Here is a 24,803-nt window from a genome sequence, read left to right on the forward strand (position 1 = left end):
GGACACGCCCCGCAGTACCCCAGTAATACCCATCGGAGACTAGGACATGCCCCGCAGTACCCCGGCAATACCCATCGGAGACTGGGACACGCTCCGCAGTACCCCAGTAATACCAATCGGAGACTGGGACATGCTCCGCAGTACCCCAGTAATACCTATCGGAGACTGGGACACGCTCCGCAGTACCCCAGTAATACCCATCGGAGACTGGGACATGCCCCGCAGTACCCCAGCAATACCCATCGGAGGCTGGGACATGCTCCGCAGTACCCCAGTAATACCCATCGGAGACTGGGACACGCCCCGCAGTACCCCAGTAATACCCATCAGAGACTGGGACACGCCCCGCAGTACCCCAGTAATACCCATCGGAGACTGGGACACGTCCCGCAGTACCCCGGCAATACCCATCGGAGACTGGGACACGCCCCGCAGTACCCCAGTAATACCCATCGGAGACTGGGACACGCCCCGCAGTACCCCAGTAATACCCATCGGAGACTGGGACACGCCCCGCAGTACCCCGGCAATACCCATCGGAGACTGGGACACGCCCCGCAGTACCCCAGCAATACCCATCGGAGACTGGGACACGCCCCGCAGTACCCCAGCAATACCCATCGGAGACTGGGACATGCTCTGCAGTACCCCAGCAATACCCATCGGAGACTGGGACACGCCCCGCAGTACCCCGGCAATACCCATCGGAGACTGGGACACGCCCCGCAGTACCCCAGCAATACCCATCGGAGACTGGGACACGCCCCGCAGTACCCCAGTAATACCCATCAGAGACTGGGACACGCCCCGCAGTACCCCGGCAATACCCATCGGAGACTGGGACACGCCCCGCAGTACGCCAGTAATACCCATCGGAGACTGGGACACGCCCCGCAGTACCCCGGCAATACCCATCGGAGACTGGCACACGCCCCGCAGTACCCCAGTAATACCCATCGGAGACTGGGACACGCCCCGCAGTACCCCAGTAATACCCATCGGAGACTGGGACACGCCCCGCAGTACCCCGGCAATACCCATCGGAGACTGGGACATGCCCCGCAGTACCCCGGCAATACCCATCGGAGACTGGGACACGCCCCGCAGTACCCCAGCAATACCCATCGGAGACTGGGACACGCCCCGCAGTACCCCAGCAATACCCATCGGAGACTGGGACATGCTCTGCAGTACCCCAGCAATACCCATCGGAGACTAGGACACGCCCCGCAGTACCCCGGCAATACCCATCGGAGACTGGGACACGCTCAGCAGTACCCCGGCAATACCCATCGGAGACTGGGATACGCCCCGCAGTACCCCAGTAATACCCATCGGAGACTGGGACACGCCCCGCAGTACCCCAGTGATACCCATCGGAGACTGGGACACGCTCAGCAGTACCCCGGCAATACCCATCGGAGACTGGGATACGCCCCGCAGTACCCCAGTAATACCCATCGGAGACTGGGACACGCCCCGCAGTACCCCAGTAATACCCATCGGAGACTGGGACACGCTCCGCAGTACCCCAGTAATACCCATCGGAGACTGGGACACGCCCTGCAGTACCCCAGTAATACCCATCGGAGACTGGGACACACCCCGCAGTACCCCGGCAATACCCATCGGACACTGGGACACGCCCCGCAGTACCCCAGTAATACCCATCGGAGACTGGGACACGCTCCGCAGTACCCCAGTAATACCCATCGGAGACTGGGACACGTCCCGCAGTACCCCAGTAATACCCATCGGAGACTGGGACATGCCCCGCAGTACCCCGGCAATACCCATCGGAGACTGGGACACGCTCCGCAGTACCCCAGTAATACCCATCGGAGACTGGGACACGCTCCGCAGTACCCCAGTAATACCCATCGGAGACTGGGACACGCTCCGCAGTACCCCAGTAATACCCATCGGAGACTGGGACACGTCCCGCAGTACCCCAGTAATACCCATCGGAGACTGGGACACGTCCCGCAGTACCCCAGTAATACCCATCGGAGACTGGGACACGCTCCGCAGTACCCCAGTAATACCCATCGGAGACTGGGACACGTCCCGCAGTACCCCAGTAATACCCATCGGAGACTGGGACACGTCCCGCAGTACCCCAGTAATACCCATCGGAGACTGGGACATGCCCCGCAGTACCCCGGCAATACCCATCGGAGACTGGGACACGCCCCGCAGTACCCCAGTAATACCCATCGGAGACTGGGACACGCCCCGCAGTACCCCGACAATACCCATCGGAGACTGGGACACGCCCCGCAGTACCTCGGCAATACCCATCGGAGACTGGGACACGCCCCGTAGTACCCCAGTAATACCCATCGGAGACATGCTCCGCAGTACCCCGGCAATACCCATCGGAGACTGGGACGCTCCCCGCAGTACCCCAGTAATACCCATCAGACATGCTCTGCAGCACCTCATCGAGGTCACCCCGGATGGCTCCTGCGGGCGAATGGACATGTGGTCAGTGAGAGAGGGAAGGATTATTATGTCTGGCATGAACAACACATGTGTGCCAGGTCAGCTGGGTGGGGGCTGGTGGATACCCATCTCTGCGGCGCAGGTCAATCTCGCGTCAGTGACAGACCTGTCCTCAGCCACCCTTGCGACGTCCAGCACACAGTCCTCAGAGTGGGCGAGGACTCTGTGTCTGGCACCCTGCTGCCTGTCTGGGATTTTGCCCATCTGTTGTGATACATTGTCTCCTGCGGTGACAGAGAGAGGGCATTGTGAGCCACAAACATCGCGGGGAGGCTGCAGAGAGGGGGGGGGGGTCATGGCAGGGGACAGGCGGGTGCCAGGGATACCGGGGTGTACTGGGATTCCGGCATGGCATGGTGTTGGGGTGGTGGCAACCACATGGCCGTCTGGGGGGGGTGGGGGTGGAGGGTAGGGAGTACCGGTCCAGGGGCCGATGTCACTCACCTGTGCGGCCTAGTGGAGGTAGTTTAGTTTCTTACGGCACTGGGTGGCGGGGTCCTCCTGGGTGACACTCCTCGAGCTGACGGTCGTTGCTACTGGCTGCCCTGCAGCTGACCCTCAGACCCTCTCGGGGAGAAACAGGGTATCCCATCTGGACTTGACCCCATCCATCAGTCTGGCCAGGTCGGCATCTCCGAATTGTGGAGCTGGACTGTGCGGTGGCCAGGCTGCGTGTTGTCTTGGGTTTCCTCTGCGGGATCGGTTTACGAGCTGCTCCCTCTCGTTAGCGGCAAAACAGCTGGTGGGACATCATTAAGGTCCCTAATTAACGTTAGATACCAGTAACGGCCACGCTGGGTCAGCCGTCGGGAAACACCGGCTGTACCTGCCCGCTACCGCGCTTAGAAACCTTTCCGTTAGATCGCGCCCTCTGACGTTAACGTTAAGGTGGATGAAATTCGAAACCCCGGTTATTTACGAAGAGAATAAAACCACAAGATTCCACAATTTCAAACAGACTGAATTATTTTTACTATTTAAAAGTCAGCAAAGCAGTCAACACCATTTATCTCGTACTCCAATATCCAGAATTAGCACAAGGCAAACAGGCAAACCTACGGTGAACACATTACAAACTGCACGTTAAATGGCAGACACGGCCAATATCAGCAGCCCACCCACATGGCAGCGCGTCACCAAGTTGTGCATGAGGAATTGATTGAGTTCTCTCAGCAGCAGCTCCTATTTGCCTGAAGACCTTGCTGCTTCTCGTTTGGCCCTCAAGCAGTTGTCAGGCAACGTGGCCCAGTGGTAACGCACCACTCAGATTGCTCAATCTCTTCTCCCAAGACCACACCCCCATCCCAGGATCTAATCACAGCGAGATCCCAGCCTCCTGGCTGCTCAGCGCAGAACCCCCCCCCCCCCCCGCAACTTTGGGTGGGCTTCCCTTTGCCCCGACTGTCAGCGTCCAGGAGCTGATATTGCTGCCCAGACATCTGGGAGCCCAATCACACCAGCAGCACAGAACCAGCAACCTTCTCCTGCCTCCTCCACTCCAGACTAACCTGGGCAATGACTGCTCACCACCAACGGCTGTTCACTCTGCTCCTTGATCCTAACGGACCGGTTAGGTTTCCCAACAGGGTCAGCCTCTGTTCTTAGGCAGGGTTTAATGCATCAACCCTTGGGGGCTGGTTTACACAGTGGGCTAAACAGCTGGCTAGTAATGCAGAACAAGCCCAGCAGCGCAGGTTCAATTCCTGTACCAGCCTCCACGAACAGGCGCCGGAATGTGGCGACTAGGGGCTCTTCACAGTAACTTCATTGAAGCCTACTTGTGACGATAAGCAATTATTATTATTGTAACATGTTAAATGTACCGAATGCACCAATTTACAACCTAGGTCACTCCCACAATGGCTGCAACCAAAAGACACAGCCAAAAAAAAAATCCAAAATATCGATTCCTTCACGACAGGTCGTACGATGACACGTTCAGTAATTTAGATCCAGAGTTGGCCGCACAAGGGGGCCCAGAGGACTAACCGGGTCAGGGAAAGAAGCCACGAGCCTCTGTGCTTCTCCTGTTCCTGGGCCCCGAGAGCCCCTCCCCACCCTTTAACCCTCATCCGAAATTGTCCATGTTATTTTTTTCCCAGCCTCAGGATTCACCAATCAAATTCACCAAACAGTCACAGATTGGTGAATATTGTCTGGTTTACATGCACAATGCCGAGAGTGGCAATGTAAATTTGTGTGCGCCCTATAAAGTGGCATAGTGGTATTGTCGCTGGACTAGTAACCCAAAGGCCCAGAGTCATACTCTGGGGGCCCGGGTTCAAATCCCACCACTGCAGATGGTGAAATTTGAATTCAATACAAAAAATGGAATTTGAAGTCTAAAGATGAACATGAACATGAAACTATTGTCGATTGTCGTAAAAACCCATTTGCCTCACTAATGTCCTTTAGGGAAGGAAATCTGTCATCCTTACCTGGTCTGACCTACATGTGACTCCAGACCCATGGGAATGTGGTTGACTCTTAAATACCCTCAGGAATGAGCAATGAATGCTGGCCCAGCCAGCAACGCCCACATCCCGTGAATTAATTTTTTAAAAACATGGCTATTAAACAAACCAGAGAGAGTACAAATCGATGTCATGGCTTCTGGTTTTCAGAAGTTCGAAATAGTCACACTTTGTGACTCAGAATACCAGAGGTTCTTACAACTCTCCAGGTGGCAGTGCAGCAATTAATGTGGTACCCCCAGAGCTATATTCACATATTTGGGGCATCACGGTGTTGGAACCAACAATTCTATGGACACGTGCTTGTAGGATTAGAATAGCGGTTTTAATATACTCACAACAGAGCCAGCCTGTTCGCCGTTGAACTTTCGGTGAACTGGCCGGCTGACCATGTGGCACTGATCTTTATACAGCAGCTTCCGGGGGAGGAGTCCTGGGCAGAGCCAAGGGAGAAGCCCCGTACAACTCGAGCATTCCCAGAGCTACTCCCCCTGGAGGACAGGTAGTGCAACTGCACTTACAATATAGACACATGTATATACAGATTATAATCCGGTGTGAATCACATTCACCACACACGGTAGCACAGTGGTTAGCACTGTTGCTTCACAGCTCCAGGGTCCCAGCTTCGATTCCCGGCTTGGGCCACTGTCTGTGTGGAGTCTGCACGTTCTCCCCTTGTCTGCGTGGGTTTCCCCCCCACTACCCAAAGAAGTGCAGGGTAGGTGGATTGAACATGTTAAATTGCCCCTTAATTAGAAAAAATGAATTCGGTACTCTAAATTTTAAAAAAATAAGTATGGTGCTCTTTTCTAAGAGCCGGTGCAGACTGGATGGGCTGAATGGCCTCCTTCTGCACTGTAAATTCTATGATTCTATGATAACAATCAGTTCCTAACTATTTACGAATTATAACTTCCACTTACTTTTTAAAACAAAGTTTCTACATCAATATAACTGTTCCGATCATTAGTTAGATGCTTATGTAATTAGGCTGGAGACCTATAGTTTGCTAGTTTTCTCTTTCATGTTGGTAACGTGTCTCCTCTCGAGTTAAAGCAGTGGGCTGCAGACAGTCTTTGGCCGATCAGTGCTCCTTCTCAAACTCTGCATTATGATTCTGTAGCACAAGTGTTTTTCTAACTTTTTACCAGGTGACCTGCGTTTACAGAATGGCCGACCCTCGCGACCCACGCCACATTCACAATAGATTCTCCATAGTTACTTTCAAAAACATCACACTCATTGTTGGCACTTCTGTATTATTAAATGTGAAAATCGTAAATTGAGCTGCTGTTGCACCTTAAACGACAGCTCCACCCTGACACATTGCTAAAGGGTGTAACTGAGGATTATTTGATGATTTTATATCTTCACACCCATCGTTAGCATTTGGAGAATTGCGTGCGAGCGCTGGAAAGATTAACAGACTCAATATTGCGCAGTTTTAACAACGCCACGTTCACGCGTTCAAAACCTAACACGACCTAGGATAGCAAATTAAACTTAAAATTTCCACTTCAGAAACAGGAGCCCAGCTGCTGAACTAAAAACACGGTCAGACAGAATGTTACTGGACGCCTGTCAGTACCGTTTCATAGAATTATAGAATTTACAGTGCAGAAGGAGGCTATTCGGCCCATCGAGTCTGCACCGGCTCTTGGAAAGAGCACCCTACCCAAAGTTAACACCTCCACCCTATCCCCATAACCCAGTAACCCCACCCAACACTAAGGGCAATTTTGATCACTAAGGGCAATTTATCATGGCCAATCCACCTAACCTGCACATCTTTGGACTGTGGGAGGAAACCGGAGCACCCGGAGGAAACCCACGCACACACGGGGAGGATGTGCAGACTCCGCACAGACAGTGACCCAAGCCGGAATCGAACCTGGGACCCTGGAGCTGTGAAGCGATTGTGCCAACCACAAAGATACCGTGCTTCCCAGGTAAATATCTAACAGACTGAAAACATGCTTAAAAATACAATGTTGGGCACAACTTAGCTGACCAATATGCAAAACGTGCAGAGACATTCCATTCCATACACCTGCAACATTTTACCGGCTCCTGTATACATGAATGTAGTTTCGTGGCCAGCTAATGCCATCCTTGGCGAATAATTCAAACCCCGATAAAGGTAGAACCAAAAGTCCTTGCGGTGCAGGAACCGATTCAGCTGATGGAGTCCATGTGGCCACACGGCAGAGACTGATGCCTGGGGGCGAGGACCTGGGAGGAGAAGGTGGACAGCGGCGGGAGAGGTGATAAAAAAAAGAACCGTTATTGAAGGACAAGAGCCACGGTGTGTGGAGAGACAATTCGGAGATGGAGTGGACATAGGAGTTTGTAGGGATGGAGGAGGCTGTACATCCAGGTTAACTGAGAGAATGGTAAAGGACGCAAGAGCAGCACAGTCGCATAGTGGTTAGCATAGTTGCTTCACATTTCCAGGGTCCCAGGTTCGATTCCCGGCTTGGGTCACTGTCTGTGCGGAGTCTGCGCGTTCTCCCAGAGTGTGCGTGGGTTTCCTCCGGGTGCTCCGGTTTCCTCCCACAGTCCAAAGATGTGCAGGTTAGGTGGATTGGCCATGATAAATTGCCCTTCGTGTCCAAAACGGTTAAGTGGGGTTATTGGGTTACGGGGATAGGGTGAGGTGTGGGCTTGTGTAGGGTGCTCTTTCCAAGAGCCGGTGCAGACTCGATGGGCCAAATGGCCTCCTTCAGCACTGAAATTCTATGATTCTATGATGTAATCACAGTTAGTGACAGACTGAACACAAGAAATAATACAGATCCCGACGCTGAACACAATAGCAGGATATGCCACCCAAAGAGAATCTTACAGGTCAGTGGCTGCAAACGGCTCCAACCACACTGTGGCCTAGAGAGGCAGGGAAGTCCATGTCACTGGCTTCTACATCAGCCTCATGTGGTCATACATTGTACTGCAGTGAGAATTTCCCCAGAGAGAAAACGGGGAAAAAAAACACCATTCTGCGACCCACCCGCGGGTCCCGATCCCGAAAATCACTGCTGTAGCATAGAAATTTCTCTTCCGACCAAGGAGGTGTGTTTCGCCGGTTTTTCAGCTTCCTGATGTGCCCACTCCGCTTGGCTCCTTACCCTCCCATTCACCAGCAATTCTCAACGCATCGGGAGTAAGTTACTCTCCGACACCGTGCTACAGTGTTAAGCTGCAGTTGGTTAATTTTCTATTTGAACTCAGCATTCTTTCCTTAGACTTTCCTGTTTGAAGGCCATTCTGTTGAAGGTTTAACCAAAAAGTTTTAGGATCTCCCACTTGGGTGGGTTCTGTTCTTTAAAAATAAATTTAGAGTGCCCAATTTTTTCCAATTAAGGAGCAATTTAGCGTGGCCAATCCACCTATCCTGCACATCTTTTTGGGTTGTGGGGGTGAAACCCACGCAGACACGGGGAGAATGTGCAAACTCCACACGGACAGCGACCCAGGGCCGGGATTCGAACCCAGGTCCTCAGTGCCGTAGGCAGCAATGCTAACCACTGCGCCACCGTGCTGCCCTGGGTGGGTTCTTGACGGCTACCCATACAGCTTGCTGCTCCTTACGCTTCTCTGCAGCTTGCCCTGGCATGTTCTGCTGAAGCCACTGGCTTTATTATCTAGCTCTACCTTTACATCTTGCACGTGCTGCCATTTCTGGAAGTCTTTTTTTTTATATAAACACAAGTTTCCTGAACTTTCCAAATGAAATGAAATGAAAATCGCTTATTGTCACGAGTAGGCTTCAAATGAAGTTACTGTGAAAAGCCCCTAGTCGCCACATTCCGGCACCTGTTTGGGGAGGCTGATACGGGAATTGAACCGTGCTGCTGGCCCGCCTTGGTCTGCTTTCAAAGCCAGCGATTTAGCCCTGTGCTAAACTAGCCCCTGCAAATTAGCTCCTCTCTCCCTTTTTGTCCAGAGCTCTCGGTTCCTTCAACATCGTCACGAGAAATTCAACACCCAACTCATTTGACTGTGGTATCTCCCATAATAATGGAATATTACCCAATCTGTAGGCTCTGGCAGACACTTGCCTTTCTTCTAATTCTCGAGCTCCCCTTCAAGTTCTATGTGTATTATATATAGACAAGATAAATCATTGCTTTCTCGCTGGATCAATAGTGACGGGATAGTCGAAATCTTCAAAAGTATCCAACCATTTCACCAAAACACTCTCTGATACAAATGTATCCATCTTCTGGGCTACTGAATGGGTGGGGGGGGGGGGGTTGCTACCTTGTGGCACCTCCTGGTTTACTGCAGATAATCTGAAGCTCCTTCAGAACTGCACAACCCCAGGATGCAGCACCCTCTCGGTTTCAGTGGTTAGAGTATACGCCTGCTCCCAGCGGTCAAATACCAGTTTCCCCCTGTGCCATTAGCGTGACGTTGCTAATTTCAGACCATCTTTCCTTTGGGGGACCATATTCTTTCAGATTTTCAGGAAAGAATGTTCCGGTATAGACTTGGTGAGATGATGTTACTCCAAGCCCTGGTATCAAGCATCGGCTTCAGATTTATGCTTCTGGGCTTATTTCTCACCCACTTCCTGATCTGATCAGAGTTTGAATTTCCTTTCTTTGCTAATTGTCCCATTCAGCCATTTCATTTAGTTGTATGGTTCCTGCACCAATTGCGTTCTTGAACTCTAAGTCATCTTTCAGGGCAAGAAGCTCTTGGTTTCGCCCTGTTGCTGTCTCCGATAACTCATTCACCAGGTTTTTTCTTCTGCACGTCTTTTCCCAGTGATTGGTCTTAATAATAGTCATCTTTATTATTGTCACAAGTAGGCTTACATTAACACTGCAATGGAATTACCGTGAAAATCCCCTAGTTGCCACATTCCGGCGCCTGTTCGGGTACACAGAGGGCGAATTCAGAATGTCCAATTCACCGAACAGCACGTCTTTCGGGACTTGTGGGAGGAAACCGGAGCACCCGGACGAAACCCACGCAGAGACGGGGAGAAAGTGCAGACTCCGCACGGACAGTTACCCAAGCGGGAATCGAAGCCGGGACCCTGTGAAGCATCAGTGCTAACCACTGTGCTACCATGCCGCCTCTTCTCCCAAGCTCTGCAGTTAGACCCATTTGCAAAACATTTCCCCCTGTCTGCGTTGCTACTTCATTGTATCAACCGTGTTGCCTTTCTCTTTTCTTAACTCTATCGCCAGCATTCGGGTAGCCAGCGTCTTCATCTGTCTACTCGTGGCTTCACGTGCTCTGGCGGTGATGGGAGTGTGAGCTTGTTCTTTCCAATCAAATCTTTTTGTACTTCGTAGTGCGCAGAACCCCAACTGGGCAGCCCATCGGCCCATCGTCCGTTTCCCTGGACGTACATTTTATGGCTGAATTTTTCAATCCTTGTTGAGAAATTCATCCTGCGGTTGTGCAGGGCAGCACGGTAGCACAAGTGGATAGCACTGTGGCTTCACAGCGCCAGGGTCCCAGGTTCGATTCCCCGCTGGGTCACTGTCTGTGCGGAGTGTGCACGTTCTCCCCGTATTTGTGTGGGTTTCCTCCCACAGTCCAAAGACGTGCAGGTTAGGTGGATTGGCCATGATAAATTGCCCTTGTTGACCAAAAAGGTTAGGAGTGGTTATCGGGTTACAGGGAGAGGGTGGAAGTGAGGGCTTAAGTGGGTCGGTGCAGACTCGATGGGCCGAATGGCCTCCTTCTGCATTGTATGTTCTATGTTAAATTGTCAACAAGCTCACTGTCCGACCTCAGCTTTTGAAATTCATAACAGTGGAACCAATGATTTGACTTTGGCTGGAGATGTGTTCTGAATTTATCATCATTTTGTCTGGGATTTAATGTCATCCTTACTCTTCTACCTCCCAGCTACTAAACAAACTTAACTCTTTCTCTCCAGGTCCCACAAAAAGGATGTAGCTGACTCCTTCCCCTTATCTATCTGCTTTTAAAAGCCACTGAATGTCATGCTGCATGTTTGTTTAACTATCTCAAATGCATCTACGCTGTCATTAGCTGTGTGTTCATCATTTCCTTTCACCCACAATTCACTACATTTGTCTCTCTCTCTCTCTCTCCCTGGTACTAATTTTGGTTGATTTTTTTTCCCTAAACCCAATTTAGCATTAAATCCATTTGAAACATTCATGTCTTGCCCCCCAGACACCCCTTGCCACCATCTTATGTCTCCTGGTTCTCAAAATCTCACAAAATAATCACATTTTTAGAACCAAATAGTGGAGACTCATCGATTTAGCTGATTTGGCAGAGTGGGCTAGACAGCTGGTTTGTAATGCAGAACAAGGCCATCAGCGCGGGTTCTATTCCCATACCAGCCACCCGAACAGGGGCCGGAATGTTTTTCGCAGTAACTTCATACTTGTGACAATAAAAAATTATTGGGCAGCACGGTTGCTTCACAGCTTCACAGGTTCGATTCCCGGCTTGGGTCACTGTCTGTGCGGAGTTTGCCCGTTCTCCCAGTGTCTGCGTGAGTTTCCTCCGGGTGCTCCGGTTTCCTCCCACAGTCCAAAGATGTGCAGGTTAGGTGGACTGGCTATGTTAAATTGCCCTTAAGTGTCCAAAAAGGTTGGGTTAGGTGGGGTAACTTAGGGTGGAGGTGTGGGTTTCAGGGGGGTGCTCTTTCTGAGAGCCGGTGCAGACTCGATGGGCTGAATGGCCTCCTTCTGCACTGTAAATTCTATGATTGCATTTCTTTCAGTTCTCCATGCTCAGCACCTGACTGTGGGGCAGTTGTAAATATGGCATTTCAGATGTACTACCATGTGACCTTTACGTCCTAACTGTTTATGAACAATGTTGTAATGAAAAATGAAATGAAATGAAAATCGCTTAATGTCACGAGTAGACTTCAATGAAGTTACTGTGAAAAGCCCCTAGTTGCCACATTCCGGCGCCTGTTCGGGGAGGCTGTTACTGGAATCGAACCGTGCTGCTGGCCTGCCTTGGTCTGCTTTAAAAGCCAGCGATTTAACCCAGTGTGCTAAACAGCCCCTTTTAGTGGGCCTTTTAATGTGCCCTTTTAAGGGATTGCAGCATGACATCACTAGGAGCGAAGTGTGCCCTGCAATCCCGTTTTTGGGCATGGGTTCCAGCAGCAGAGGTGGCTCGCCATTGGCTGCCAGTGGGATGCTCAGATTCCGTCGACGTCAATGGCGTTCTGCGGGCCTCGCTTGCTCTGCTTTCAGCTGGACTGGCAGATCCCATTGGCAGTAAGAGTTGGAAAATACCACCCTACGTTTCACTTTACAGAAGAGCTTACAGTCCACAGCTCTGCTGCTGGTGCCTTCAGGCTTTATACCCATGTATATGCCTCAGCCTGGCAGCAAGATTAAGGACAGGGTAATGAACAGTCTTTACATGGCATGTTGGGCCAGACTGCAGTGACGTTGAAGTACTGGAGAGTGTTGAGAATATAGTGTGCGGACTACGCAAAAGTAGTCTTTAAGACACAGTGTTCAAATAAAGAGTGATGTGGAGATGCCGGTGTTGGACTGGGGGGAGCATAGTAAGAAGTCTTACAACACCAGGTTAAAGCTTTCGGAGCACTGCTCCTTCCTCAGGTGAATGGAGAGGTATGATCCAGAAACATTTATATAGACAAAGTCAGAGATGCTGGACAATGCTTGGAATGCGAGCATTTGCAGGTCATCAAATCATTCCAGATCCAGAGAGAGGGGGAGGGATAATCATGGCCGCATGAGTGCGGCCTCAACCGGGATCTTGGATTCACGTCGCATTACATCCACCCCCCCACCATCTGGACTCAACTTGCAAAATCCTACCAACTGTTCTGGCTTGAGACAATTCACACCTCTTTAACCTGTGATTATCCCTCTCTCTGGATCTGTAACGATTTGATTACCTGCAAATGCTCACATTCCAAGCATTGTCCGGCATCTCTGACTTTGTCTATGTAAATGTTTCTGGAACATACCTCTCCATTCACCTGAGGAAGGAGCAGCGCTCCGAAAGCTCGGTGTTTGAAACAAACCTGTTGGACTTTAACCTGGTGTTTGTAAGACTTCTTACAAATAAAGAGTGGGTAACATGGACAGATCTTTCACGGGGAGACTGCTGCCCACAGCTAGTCAGTTCAGGAGGGTCAGTTCAGGGGAGTGGGACAGCATATCGAGAATGCCAGTGTGGGCGTGGGCTGGGCTGATAGCGAGCGAGTGAGAGTCAAACAGCTTAGAAAGTACCTAAAACAGAACCATCATAAAAATCGGGCCAGAGAAAGTTGTGATTGTAATGGATAGCTTTGGAGTTGTTGGTGTACAAGAAATTGAATAAATAAGGAGGGTTGAAGGGATATTGCCAGAATGTCCACAAAACACCCCAATTCAAATTGCAATGCAGCTGTCCTAATATCCGAATTCAGAATTGTCAACAGTGACACTGAGTGTGTGTGAACCAGAGAAGCAGGCTGTAAAAACGTGCCTAGCAGGGGAATGAAGGTCCCCACAGACTCAACACACCAGGAATAACAGCAGATCAGCTAAAGGGTCCCCAAAATATATGGATTACACTCGAAGACCAGTTCAGCGGGAGGTTAAACTTCTGTATCCATTGAATAGGGGCTGGTTTAGCACAGTGGGCTAAGACAGCTGGCTTGTAATGCAGAACAAGACCAGCAGCGCGGGTTCAATTCCTGTTCCAGCCTCCCCGAACAGGCGGTGATACGAGGTGACTAGGGGCTTTTCACAGTAACTTCATTGAAGCCTACTTGTGACAATAAGTGATTATTATATACACAGTAGACAGAGTACATTGACAAATGGTACATCGACAAACAGTGAACATAGAACATAGAACAGTACAGCACAGAACAGGCCCTTCGGCCCCCAATGTTGTGCCGAGCCATGATCACCCTACTCAAACCCACGTATCCACCCTATACCTGTAACCCAACAACCCCCCCTTAACCGTACTTTTATTAGTACGGGCAATTTTACTTTATTTATACGGGCAATTTAGCATGGCCAATCCACCTCACCCACACATCTTTGGACTGTGGGAGGAAACCGGAGCACCCGGAGGAACCCCACGCACACAGGGGGAGGACGTGCAGACTCCACACAGACAGTGACCCAGCCGGGAATCGAACCTGGGACTCTGGAGCTGTGAAGCATTTATGCTAACCACCATGCTACCCTGCTGCCCCTAACAGTGGTTGATTACAATGTGGAACAAAGGGCCAAACAAAGCAAATACATGAGCAAGAGCAGCATAGGGCGCCGTGAATAGTGTTTTTACGGGGAACAGATCAGTCCGAGGGGGAGTGGTTGAGGAGTCTTGGAGCTGTGGGGAAGAAGCTGTTCCTATGTCTGGATGTGCGAGTCTTCAGACTTCTGTACCTTCTGCCTGATGGAAGGGTCTGGAAGAGGGCAAAGCCTGGGTGGGAGGGGTCTGTGATAATGCCGTCTGCTTTACTGAGGCAGCAGGAGGTGTAGACAGAATCAATGAGAGGGTGGCAAGCTTGTGTGATGCGTTGGGCTGAGTTCACCACATTCTGCAGTTCCTTGCGATCTTGGGCCGAGCAGGTGCCATACCACTCTAAGGAAACTGTACGCAGACTTATGGGCAGCCTCCAAACACGAAGTTGGTCTCACTAATGTCCCTCCTGTTGTTATTAGAATCAAACCTGATATGCCCTTACCCTCTATTTCACAGTACCCTTTGCGCCCCGAGGCTGAAGAAGGAGTCTCAGTTATGATTCAATCGTTCCTTCAACAGGGAATTCTGATACCATGCCAATCGCCCTGTAACACCCCGATTCTTCCAGTTCCTAAGATAGGAAGACCATCCGAATGGCGTTTAGTCCAAGACCTCTGGCTTATTAATCAGATAGTTGAACCCTTACATCCTATTGTCCCAAATCCAGCGATAATCCTTAGCAATGTCCCACCGGAATTGACTATTTTTACCCTTGTTGATTTGCAACATGCCTTTTTTGCGATACCCCTCGCCCCTGAATCACAGTATTTGTTTGCCTTTACATTTAAGGGGACGCAATACACTTGGACTCGACTTCCACAGGGCTTCATTCATTCTCCAACCCTTTTCTCACAGGCATTGCACTCCCAGTTAGCGACATTAGCGCCTCCTGGTGGCTCCACCATCATTCAATATGTTGATGACTTACTCCTTGCCAGCCCTGATTTCATCGCTAACCAGTGTGACACTATTTACCTGCTCATCCGTCTCCATTTATGGGGATATGTGATCCCGCCCGCTAAAGTTCATAAAGGCCAACGACAAGTCAAATTTTTGGATGTCCTAATAAGTGCTACTGATCGCTCCCTTACTCAAGAACGCATTACTCCTATACTGCAGACCCCATTTCCTACATCACCCAAGCAGGTGCGAGCCTTTTTAGGATTAGTGAACTTTTGCAGACAATGGATTCCGAATGTTACTGTACATACTAAAGAATTAACTCCGTACTCCTCTCAAAATGCTCCTCTTAAGTTTGAACTACCTGATTCAGCAAAGCAATCTTTTATTACTCTGAAAAACGCCCCGGCTACCGCCCCAGCACTAGGACGACCTATATATGACAGACCTTTTCAGCTGTACGTTAATGTTCTTGATAAATGTGCCACTGGTGTTCTTACACAAGAACACGGTGACTGGCGTCGCCCGGTCGCCTACTATTCTACTAAATTAGATCCTGTAGCTTGTGGTCTACCTCCCTGCACCCAAATTCTTACTGCTGTCCATTTGTTAGCACAGGCAGCCTCTAATCTAACCCTTCACCAACCAGTACAAGTGCATACTTCACATTCTATCGTGGCTCTCCTAACGTCTCAGCAAACCCAGCATCTGACTCAAGCGCGATTGAGCCGCTATGAGGTTTCACTATTGCAAAACCCCTACCTCTCGTTTCATTATTGTTCAACCTTAAATCCTGCTGTGTTCCTCGAACAGCCCCCCGATAAACTTGGGGACCCACCACACGATTGTTTACTTCGGAATCACTTCCTTACCGCACCTCGCCCGGATTTAACAGACAGGCCTATTGATAATCCAGATCTAATATTTTATGTTGATGGCAGTTCTTCCATTTCCCCATTCGGCATCCCACAGTCGGGATATGCTGCGGTAACCGACACTGACGTGCAAGAAGCAGCAGCCTTCCTGACCCCTGTCTCTGCACAAAAAGCCGAGCTATTCGCCCTTACTCAAGCATGTATTTTGGCCACAGACAAAAGTACTAATGTTTACATTGATTCTAGGTATGCCTTTGGCGTGACCCCATGATTTTGGCCGCCTCTGGCAACAGCGAGGTTTTCTCACCTCTGTGGGAATTCCCATTCAAAATGCACTTTGGGTAAAAAATCTCCTCGATGCTATTCAGCTTCCCCGTCAATTGGCAGTTATTAAATGCGTTGCGCACACGAAGGGTGACACTCCTGTTCAATTAGGAAATGCCCGTGCTGATTCAGCTGCTAAAACTGCAGCTTCATCAACCTCTTTAATTTTTCCCAGTGGGGCTAATCAGGCTCTAAACCAGGTACCTACATTACGGACGAAGGGCATGCCAGAGATAGCTGAAGTTCGAAATTTGCAGAGGGACGCCTCTGATTCTGAGCAAACACTATGGAAGTCAATGAGGTGTTCGCACTCCTTGACACGAGACCTCTGGCTGACTCCAGTTGGTCAAGTTTGTATTCCGAATTCTTTATTGCCGTTACTTGTTGATTATTTGCATTCTTGTACCCATCTTGGCAAGGAGGGAGTGGTACAGCTACCCCTAAAAACTTGGTGGCACCCAGATTTGAATACAGCAGCGCAAACACGGCTGGATCGATGCGTCATTTGCATGAAACATAATAAGGGTAAAGGTATTAAAAAGGGAACCACCCCCTTGCCAGATGATCCTTTTGCTTGTATACAGCTTGATTTTATTGAATTGCCAAAAGCACAGTGTTATAAATATTGTTTAGTAATAATCGATGTGTTTAGTAAATGGATTGAAGCCTTCCCCACCACTAATTGTATGGCACATACAGTAGTGAAGTTGTTGTTAACGGAAGTCATTCCTCGTTTTGCGGTACCCAAAATGGTGAGCTCAGACAATGGACCACATTTTGTAGCTCGGATCAATACCGAATTGTGCAAAGCCCTTGTAATTAAACAGCAACTGCACTGCGCGTATCACCTGCAGGCAGCAGGAATTCTGGAAAGAGCCAACGGGACTTTAAAAGAAAAATTATCTAAATTAACTGAAGAAACTGGGTTAAATTGGCTAAAAGTATTACCCTTGGCACTGTTTCACATGCGAGTGACTCCCCATTCACGGACCGGACTGTCAGCTGCAGAGATAGTCTATGGTCGGCCAATGAGGACTCCCTGGGATGCCCATGAAAAACCCCTAGAGGGAGTAGACCTCCATGTGATGGGGGAACAAATGCAGAACTATTTGAATCAATTAACACTTTCTTTGAAGTTTCTTCACTCACAGGTACATCTACCAGTAATGACAGGGACAGCCGTCCCTCGATATCCAGTGGTCAAACCCAGAGACCTCGTGTTGGTAAAAAACTGGGACAGAAAGAAACTAGGACAACGCTGGAGCGGACCCTTCCTCGTATTACTGACGACGCCAACTTTGGTCAAACTTGAAGGACGTTCAAGTTGGATACATCTATCCGATTGCAAGAAGATAGTCCCCAACCCAGACGAGAACACAGGATGAAGATCTTCAGTATAATTTTTGGACTTTCTGGACTACTTAGCCTTAATGGCCACTCGGTAGTAAAAAAAGACGAACTAAACGAGACCTGCCTTCCCATACCTATTCACATATGTCATATCTTTACGCCGAAAAATTGAATATTAGCAAGTGTTGGGTTTGTACCCATATCCCCGTCCATTCGAGGGAAGGAATACCTTTCCAATCCCTCCCCTTTCATACCGCAGAGACAGTTGAATGGATTTTACGACAAAATCAAACAGGCACCAGGAGAGATAGGGGGGATATGAAAATATGGAGATCTGCTGGCTATGACATGACTAAATTTTCAGCTTCGTATCAACCTACCTATAATCATGCCTTAACTCCACCCTCCCTCACTGTCCACTCGTATAATGTTCAAGGTCCCATATGTTTTAATAAAATCAGGGAAAGGAAAGTTAATGGGGCAAAGTAGGTGCAACCTACCAATATAATCCCCTGGATGACATCAGCTGATGATTTTACAGCCTGCAATGGAACCTATTTCATATGCGGCACTAAAGCATATCCGTGTCTCCCCATTAATTGGACAGGGTCCTGCTTTTTGGGATATGTCATACCCCAAATGCATCACCGACCCACCCTTAAGCACTCCCCCTCGCGAGCAAAAAGAACAAATTCTAAAATGGAACAATTCTTTATGATGGCCTTTCCCTTGTACGGAACGGGCAAGGCTTCCAACGAACTGATCTACATGGCCTCAGCATTGGAACATCTGGCAAACGTAACGGCAAGAGAAGCCAGGGACACTGGACAGGCACTGGCCGAGGTCTCAGCTGAGCTAGTGGCTGTCCGGACCGTGGCATTACAGAATCGACTGGCTTTGGATTATCTGTTAGCCTCGCAGGGAGGAACGTGCGCTATCATAGGCCAAGAGTGCTGTACTTACATTCCAGATGGCTCTGAAAATATCACTAACCTGGCCGACCATATTAAGAAACAGGCTGCTCAAATTCAAGAAATTGGCAGTGAATTTCACGACTATAACCCGCCGGGTTGGCTAGGGTGGTTGGGTCATGGATTATTTGACTGGATCTTTAAGGCCTTTATTCTACTGCTACTAATGCTACTAGGGATAGGATTGCTTTCCTGCTTGTGAAAATGCATTTTCAAACGAATCATGGATATACCTATTTAGCTAGTTGTCATAGAACATAGAACATAGAACAGTACAGCACAGAACAGGCCCTTCGGCCCTCAATGTTGTGCCGAGCCATGATCACCCTACTCAAACCCACGTATCCACCCTATACCCATAACCCAACAACCCCCCCCTTAACCTTACTTTTATTAGGACACTACGGGCAATTTAGCATGGCCAATCCACCTAACCCGCACATCTTTGGACTGTGGGAGGAAACCGGAGCACCCGGAGGAAACCCACGCACACAGGGGGAGGACGTGCAGACTCCACACAGACAGTGACCCAGCCGGGAATCGAACCTGGGACCCTGGAGCTGTGAAGCATTTATGCTAACCACCATGCTACCCTGCTGCCATGATATGACAAAAGGGGGGAGTGTGGTATTGTGTGAAGCAAATAATGGCATGATGGGAAAACTAGTCAAGTCTTCTTGGTACAATTGAATTTAACCTAAGACACAGATACAAAATACAAAATGTTCGTCATGAACTTAGAAGCAGTCTCAATAAATAACAAGCTGAACAACTGTATCTTCCTGTTCGTAAACAAGTTTGTCCAGTTCTTAAAACAAAGACAAGATAATGATATGAGACTCCAGTCCCCTAAAGGTGACGCCATTGTAACGATTATTACTTATGTTTTACTTTCGATCAAATTCCTGACCAAGTTGTATTCATGTTATCTTGATCCTATAATGTATAAGAATCGCCTTCTTTTCTGTAATATCGCAGACTTGGGACGGACTCAGCAGTTTGTGTTTGACTGCCTTCCGGCTTCAAAAGTCTCAGCCATTTACTGCTAGCAGTCAGTTCTAATTCGGAAATAAAGTTCAGTTTTGCTTACCTAATGAATCATGTTTGTATTTCTCTATCACAGTCAAGACGCGGGGAAAATATAAAATACAACAGAAGGTGTAGCCTCCGCATGCATCAAGGAAATTCCCCGATCAACAATCCTGCAAGGCAGGTGGCAGAAAGGGCCGGTGGTAGCGGTAAGCTGATGCAGCAACAAGTGCCATGCACTGATCCAAACAGACCATCCACAATAGGTACCTTCAAGCAAGAGTGGATGTCCTTTATCCCATCAGAAACATATACATGACGTGACTGACAAACCAGAAAATGACGATTATGTTCACGGCAAGATGAGCTGCAACCACAGGTCTCACACCATAAATCTTGTGGAAAACACAAGATACCATCTCACCGACCAAATTGTTGCCAAGGTTCAAATGATCTGCCCAAAGGAAGTTGGTAATTACTCGTCATCTTGGGCAAGTTGGACAGAGGGGCAAGTGGCAACATGCCACCCCTGCGAATTCTAAAGGACATGTATACACAAACATGGAAGGCCGTGGCAAAACTTCCTGTTATGAAACTCTCAGGTGTACAACAGTTCACAGATTCCATAGTCCTGGAGTGCAAGTACAGTCAATTCTCCAGGTGTCACAGATATTCTACATCTTACAGACTAAAGACCCAGTGATGACAAGCCTACCAGCATACCATGATCTCACACTAGTCACAATCCACGGAATTTATGAAACATCACATGGCAGGTCAGCTTCAGAAAAGACCCCTATCACCTCAGTCCACCACCTAACCTCAAAATATCCGGAATGTTTCAAAAACATTGGCTGTTTCAAGGGCGCTGCAACATTACACTTGCTGGAGAATGCAGGTCCACTCATTGATCTGGTACATTTTGCACAATACAAGGCCAGCAGTGATAAGAAGAAAGCATGAAAGATTTCACACTACATAAGCTGTGGAAAACCATCACTGAAGGATGGCCTGATTTAATGCAGCGTGTCCATGAACACGCAGAAAGTTTTGGTCTGACCCGGGTGAACTAGGCATCTCCTTAGGAATCAGTTTTAAAGGCAGGCGGGTCATTATACCAGAATCTTCGCGACATGATATTCTTCAACAACTTCATCGCTCACACATGGACGTAGATTGGACGAGAAGACTTGCGAGAGAGACAGGCACCTATTGGCCAGTTCTGAACAATGACATTGAAGTTGTTGTCAATTAGTGCGAAGCATGTCAACAGCATACGCCAAATGAGCACAAAGAACTACTGATTCCACTTGAAGTTTCTATCCAACCTTAGTCTAAAAATTGCATCTGACCTCTTTCATATCCATAGCGCTGACTTCATCATCATTGGCGACTATTTCACCAAGTACACCAATGTTCAACAATTGTACACTACACTGAGCACAACTTCAGAGTGCACTCCTGATGCTATTTACACTTTATTTGGTGTGCCTACAGATAAAGTTCCACAAATTATCAGTGAGCCATTTCAGGATATGCGAGAAAAATGGAATATTGATCATACTATTTCTTCGCCTCATAGAATTACTACAGTGAAGGAGGCCATTTGGCCCATCGAGTCTGCACCGACTCTTCAAATAAGCACTCTACCCATGTCCACTCCCCTGTCCACCTTGCCCTATCCCCGTAACCTAACCTTGCACATCTCTGAACACTAAGGGGCAATTTAGCATGGCCAATCGAAATGAAATCCACCCAAACTGCACATCTTTGGACTGTGGGGAAAAAATGGGGCACCTGGAGGGAACCCACGCAGAACCGGGAAGAGCGGACAAACTCCACACAGTCACCCAAGACCGAAATTGAACCCAGGTCCCAGGTGCTGTGAGGCAGCAGTGCTAACCACTGTGCCACCCATAGATCCAACAGCCTCAGCTGAATGAATGATTCACATGGTGAAATCCCTAATTCTCAAATGTAGACTGGCCACGCAAAATCTACACATTGCAATGTTACATCTGAGAGGCAGCATCTTAGGGGAGCAGGGGAGCACAGTGGTTAGCACTGTGGCTTCACAGGGCCAGGGTCTCAGGTTCGATTCCTGGTTGGGTCACTGTCTGTGCGGAGTCTGCACGTTCTCCCCGTGTCTGCGTGGGTTTCCTCCGGGCGCTCCGGTTTCCTCCCACAAGTCCCGAAAGACGTGTTGTTAGGTTTAGGTAATTTGGATATTCTGAATTCTCCCTCTGTGTACCCCAACAGGCGCTGGAGTGTAGTGATGAGGGGCTTTTCACAGTAACTGCATTGCAATGTAAGCCTACTTGTGACAATAAAGATTATTATCGTAGAGAGCGACACCTTCTGTCGACGATAGAGCTCATGTTTGGCAGACTGGTGTGTGCCAAGAAACCTATATAGAATTGCCACGTTTACAGCTGGGGAAACAGATTTGCATCCAGGATCCCACAGAAGGTACGTGGCAGCCGACAGAGGCAACAAGGGGTTTTTCAGAACCAAACTCCTATGAAGTCATTACACCAAAAGGTCAAATGGTGAGGCATAACGGAGGTCAAGTCAGATCCATTCCAGCTCCTAAGCCACCGTACAGTTCTATTGCATCGAGGGTTAGCTCCCAAATGCAACCCGGGACCGCTTGCAAGAATCCTCAGTGAGCAAACAAGGTTACCATTACAAAATCTGGGCATACCAGCAGGATACCATTCTGCTTATGATTCACTGGGCCTACGCACTTGTATAATGTTAACTAAACATGAATTGTAAATAGTTACGCTTCCTTGAAAGGGTGGGTGCATCTTGAAAAAGAGTTTTGCTGTAATATGTATTTAAGGGATTACAGCAGGACATCGGGGGGGCGGGGGGGGGGGGGGGGAAGCAAGTCATGTGATCCAGTAATAGTTTCACTTTTGTTTCCAAGAAGAGCACACAGCTGATGTCTTCACCCATTCATATCGGTTCCCACATGTGTATCCTAATAAATGAACCTACAAATGGTTTACACAATCCTTATGAATGAGTGGTGCCTTTAGGTCATTATGAAAACCACAACAAATAATGTAACAATGTATCAAATGTAATGCAAAATCAATACATTGAATGAAATGCAAACAGCACCCTGGAGGTAATAAGAACCAATTGCAGGATACACATCCTACTGCAGACCTTTTGTCATCAATTTGATGAAGCAGGTATTTAATTTCTGGCCAACATTAGAAAACCATGATTATCTATATTCCCAAGCGTTGGGAAAGGGTGGGGGGTTTGGGCAAATATGCATGTCAACTCTGTGTTGACAACTCCCACCCCACCAATTTGGAGCCCAGAATTTATTTTTCCACTTCCACCAAAAAATTAAAACTCATTAACGGCCTTTATCATCAATGTATCAAAGAGCCCTTACAGTGCTAGACCATCGGGTTTGCACTGACTCTCTGAAAGAGCACCCTACCTGGGCCCACTCACGTGCCCTACCCCTGTAACCCCACATATCCACATCTTTGAACACTAAGGGGCGATTTATCATGGCCAATCCACCTAACCTGCACTTCTTCGGACTGTGGGAGGAAACCGGAGCACCTGGAGGAAACCCACATAGATACGGGGGGGAAAGTGCAGACTCCACACAGACACTGACCCAAGACCGGAATTGAACCCGGGTCCCTGGCGCTGCGAGGCAACAATGCTAACCACTGTGCCACCCTATGTACTACTTCAGAAAAAATGTTTGATTCAAGTACATGTATTTCTGCTGCTTGCGTTAGAGTTAAATGCAAACCAGGATATGCGATCATTACAAGGTATCAAGGTAAAGCATTGCAACGCACCTGCACAGATCTGGAGGAAGAAAATCCTTCCTCTTGTAAAAGAGTGTTAATTTCTATAATAATTAACAAGTCACCCATGGTATCACATCCTTGTTCAAAATCATGGTTTCCCTCAATTCGGTTACTAATGTTGGGTGTTTTGGGGGGAGGGGGGGGGGGAGAATGGGTATTGGTCCTTGAAAGAGGAATATGAGCTTCTAATATAAAGACCCACACATACACAAAATTGCACAACGTAAAATAGCCACGTTGCTCCCCCCCCCCCCCCCCCCCACCCACATTGCACAAGTCAGCCCTAAACTGCTGCCTTTTGAAACAACCAGGTCAATATCAAAGTGTCTGTGCCCGAGGAGCTGATGTGGGGTTTTCTTCCTGAGAAAGTTTTAAACAGTGCTAGGTGTCCCAGTGCCAAGCTCCTATCTGTGTCCCAGACTGCGAGCCCTGGGGATTGACTTTTGGGGAAGTCACTGTAACATTCTTGTAAAATTGGAACGCTGTGAGTTACCTGGTCAGTTTCAAACGCTGCTCTTGATGCTCGGCCGCTGTGGAGCGCACTGGGCTCGGATGATTATGGGGGGAGGGTTGAATAAGAAACCTTATCGGTATTTACATCGGCCAAAAAAAAAACCCGAGGAAGTAGGAGCCTTTGCTCCTTTAAATAGCTCTCCAGTGAAACGCCGCCAGCCCGGGAGGATGTTACGTCCTTTCCACAGACATCAGGCTAAGAGGCCAATGCAGTTTGTTTAAGAAAAAAAACCCACATCCGTGTTGGGGGCAACTTCATTCAGATCCAATTCCCGTCCGCGACTGCCGCCCGCCGCAGCGTCAGCTCCCTGGGCCATAGTGAAGATTACCAGCCCCCCCCCCCCCCCCCCTTTCTGAGCAGCTATCTCGGTGCACAGCAAGAGGCCAGGTCCCGCTGCAATCCCACCCTCTGAAGAAGGGAAACCCGGCGGGGGGGGGGGGGGGGGGTCACTGGCCGCTAAAATTAGGCGCAAAACCAAACAAACAAAAAGGGACGAGGGAATTTCAGACGTCAGCAGCGTAAAATTCCGCTCTCTCTCTCTCTCTCTCGCTGGTTTCAATCCTGCGGGAATGAAACTGGCCACGCCCCTCCCTCCCTGTCAAAATAATGATGTGGAGATGCCGTAAGAAGTCTCCCAACACCAGGTTAAAGTCCAACAGGTCTATTTGAAATCATAAACTCTGGGAGCGCTGCCCCTGCATCAGATGAAGTGGAGGCAGGTTCACAATCGCAGCAAAAATAATGAACAGGGATTTGCTGTTGCACCCCTT

The 24,803-nt window shown here is 48.9% G+C and overlaps 1 protein-coding gene across 1 annotated transcript in view; it reads right to left on the minus strand.

Moving 5' to 3' along the window:
* The window catches only part of ydjc (YdjC chitooligosaccharide deacetylase homolog), a 131,656-nt gene extending 107,341 nt beyond the window's left edge, over window positions 1–24,315 (minus strand). Inside the window, exon 1 of the mRNA XM_038811794.1 lies at window positions 24,013–24,315. The gene's annotated coding sequence lies outside the window, so the exon portion shown is untranslated. The remainder of the gene's footprint in view (window positions 1–24,012) is intronic.
* Between the last annotated feature and the right edge of the window lie 488 nt (window positions 24,316–24,803).

This window comes from Scyliorhinus canicula, chromosome 1, assembly GCF_902713615.1.
Source record: "Scyliorhinus canicula chromosome 1, sScyCan1.1, whole genome shotgun sequence".
Classification (NCBI taxonomy): Eukaryota; Metazoa; Chordata; class Chondrichthyes; order Carcharhiniformes; family Scyliorhinidae; genus Scyliorhinus; species Scyliorhinus canicula.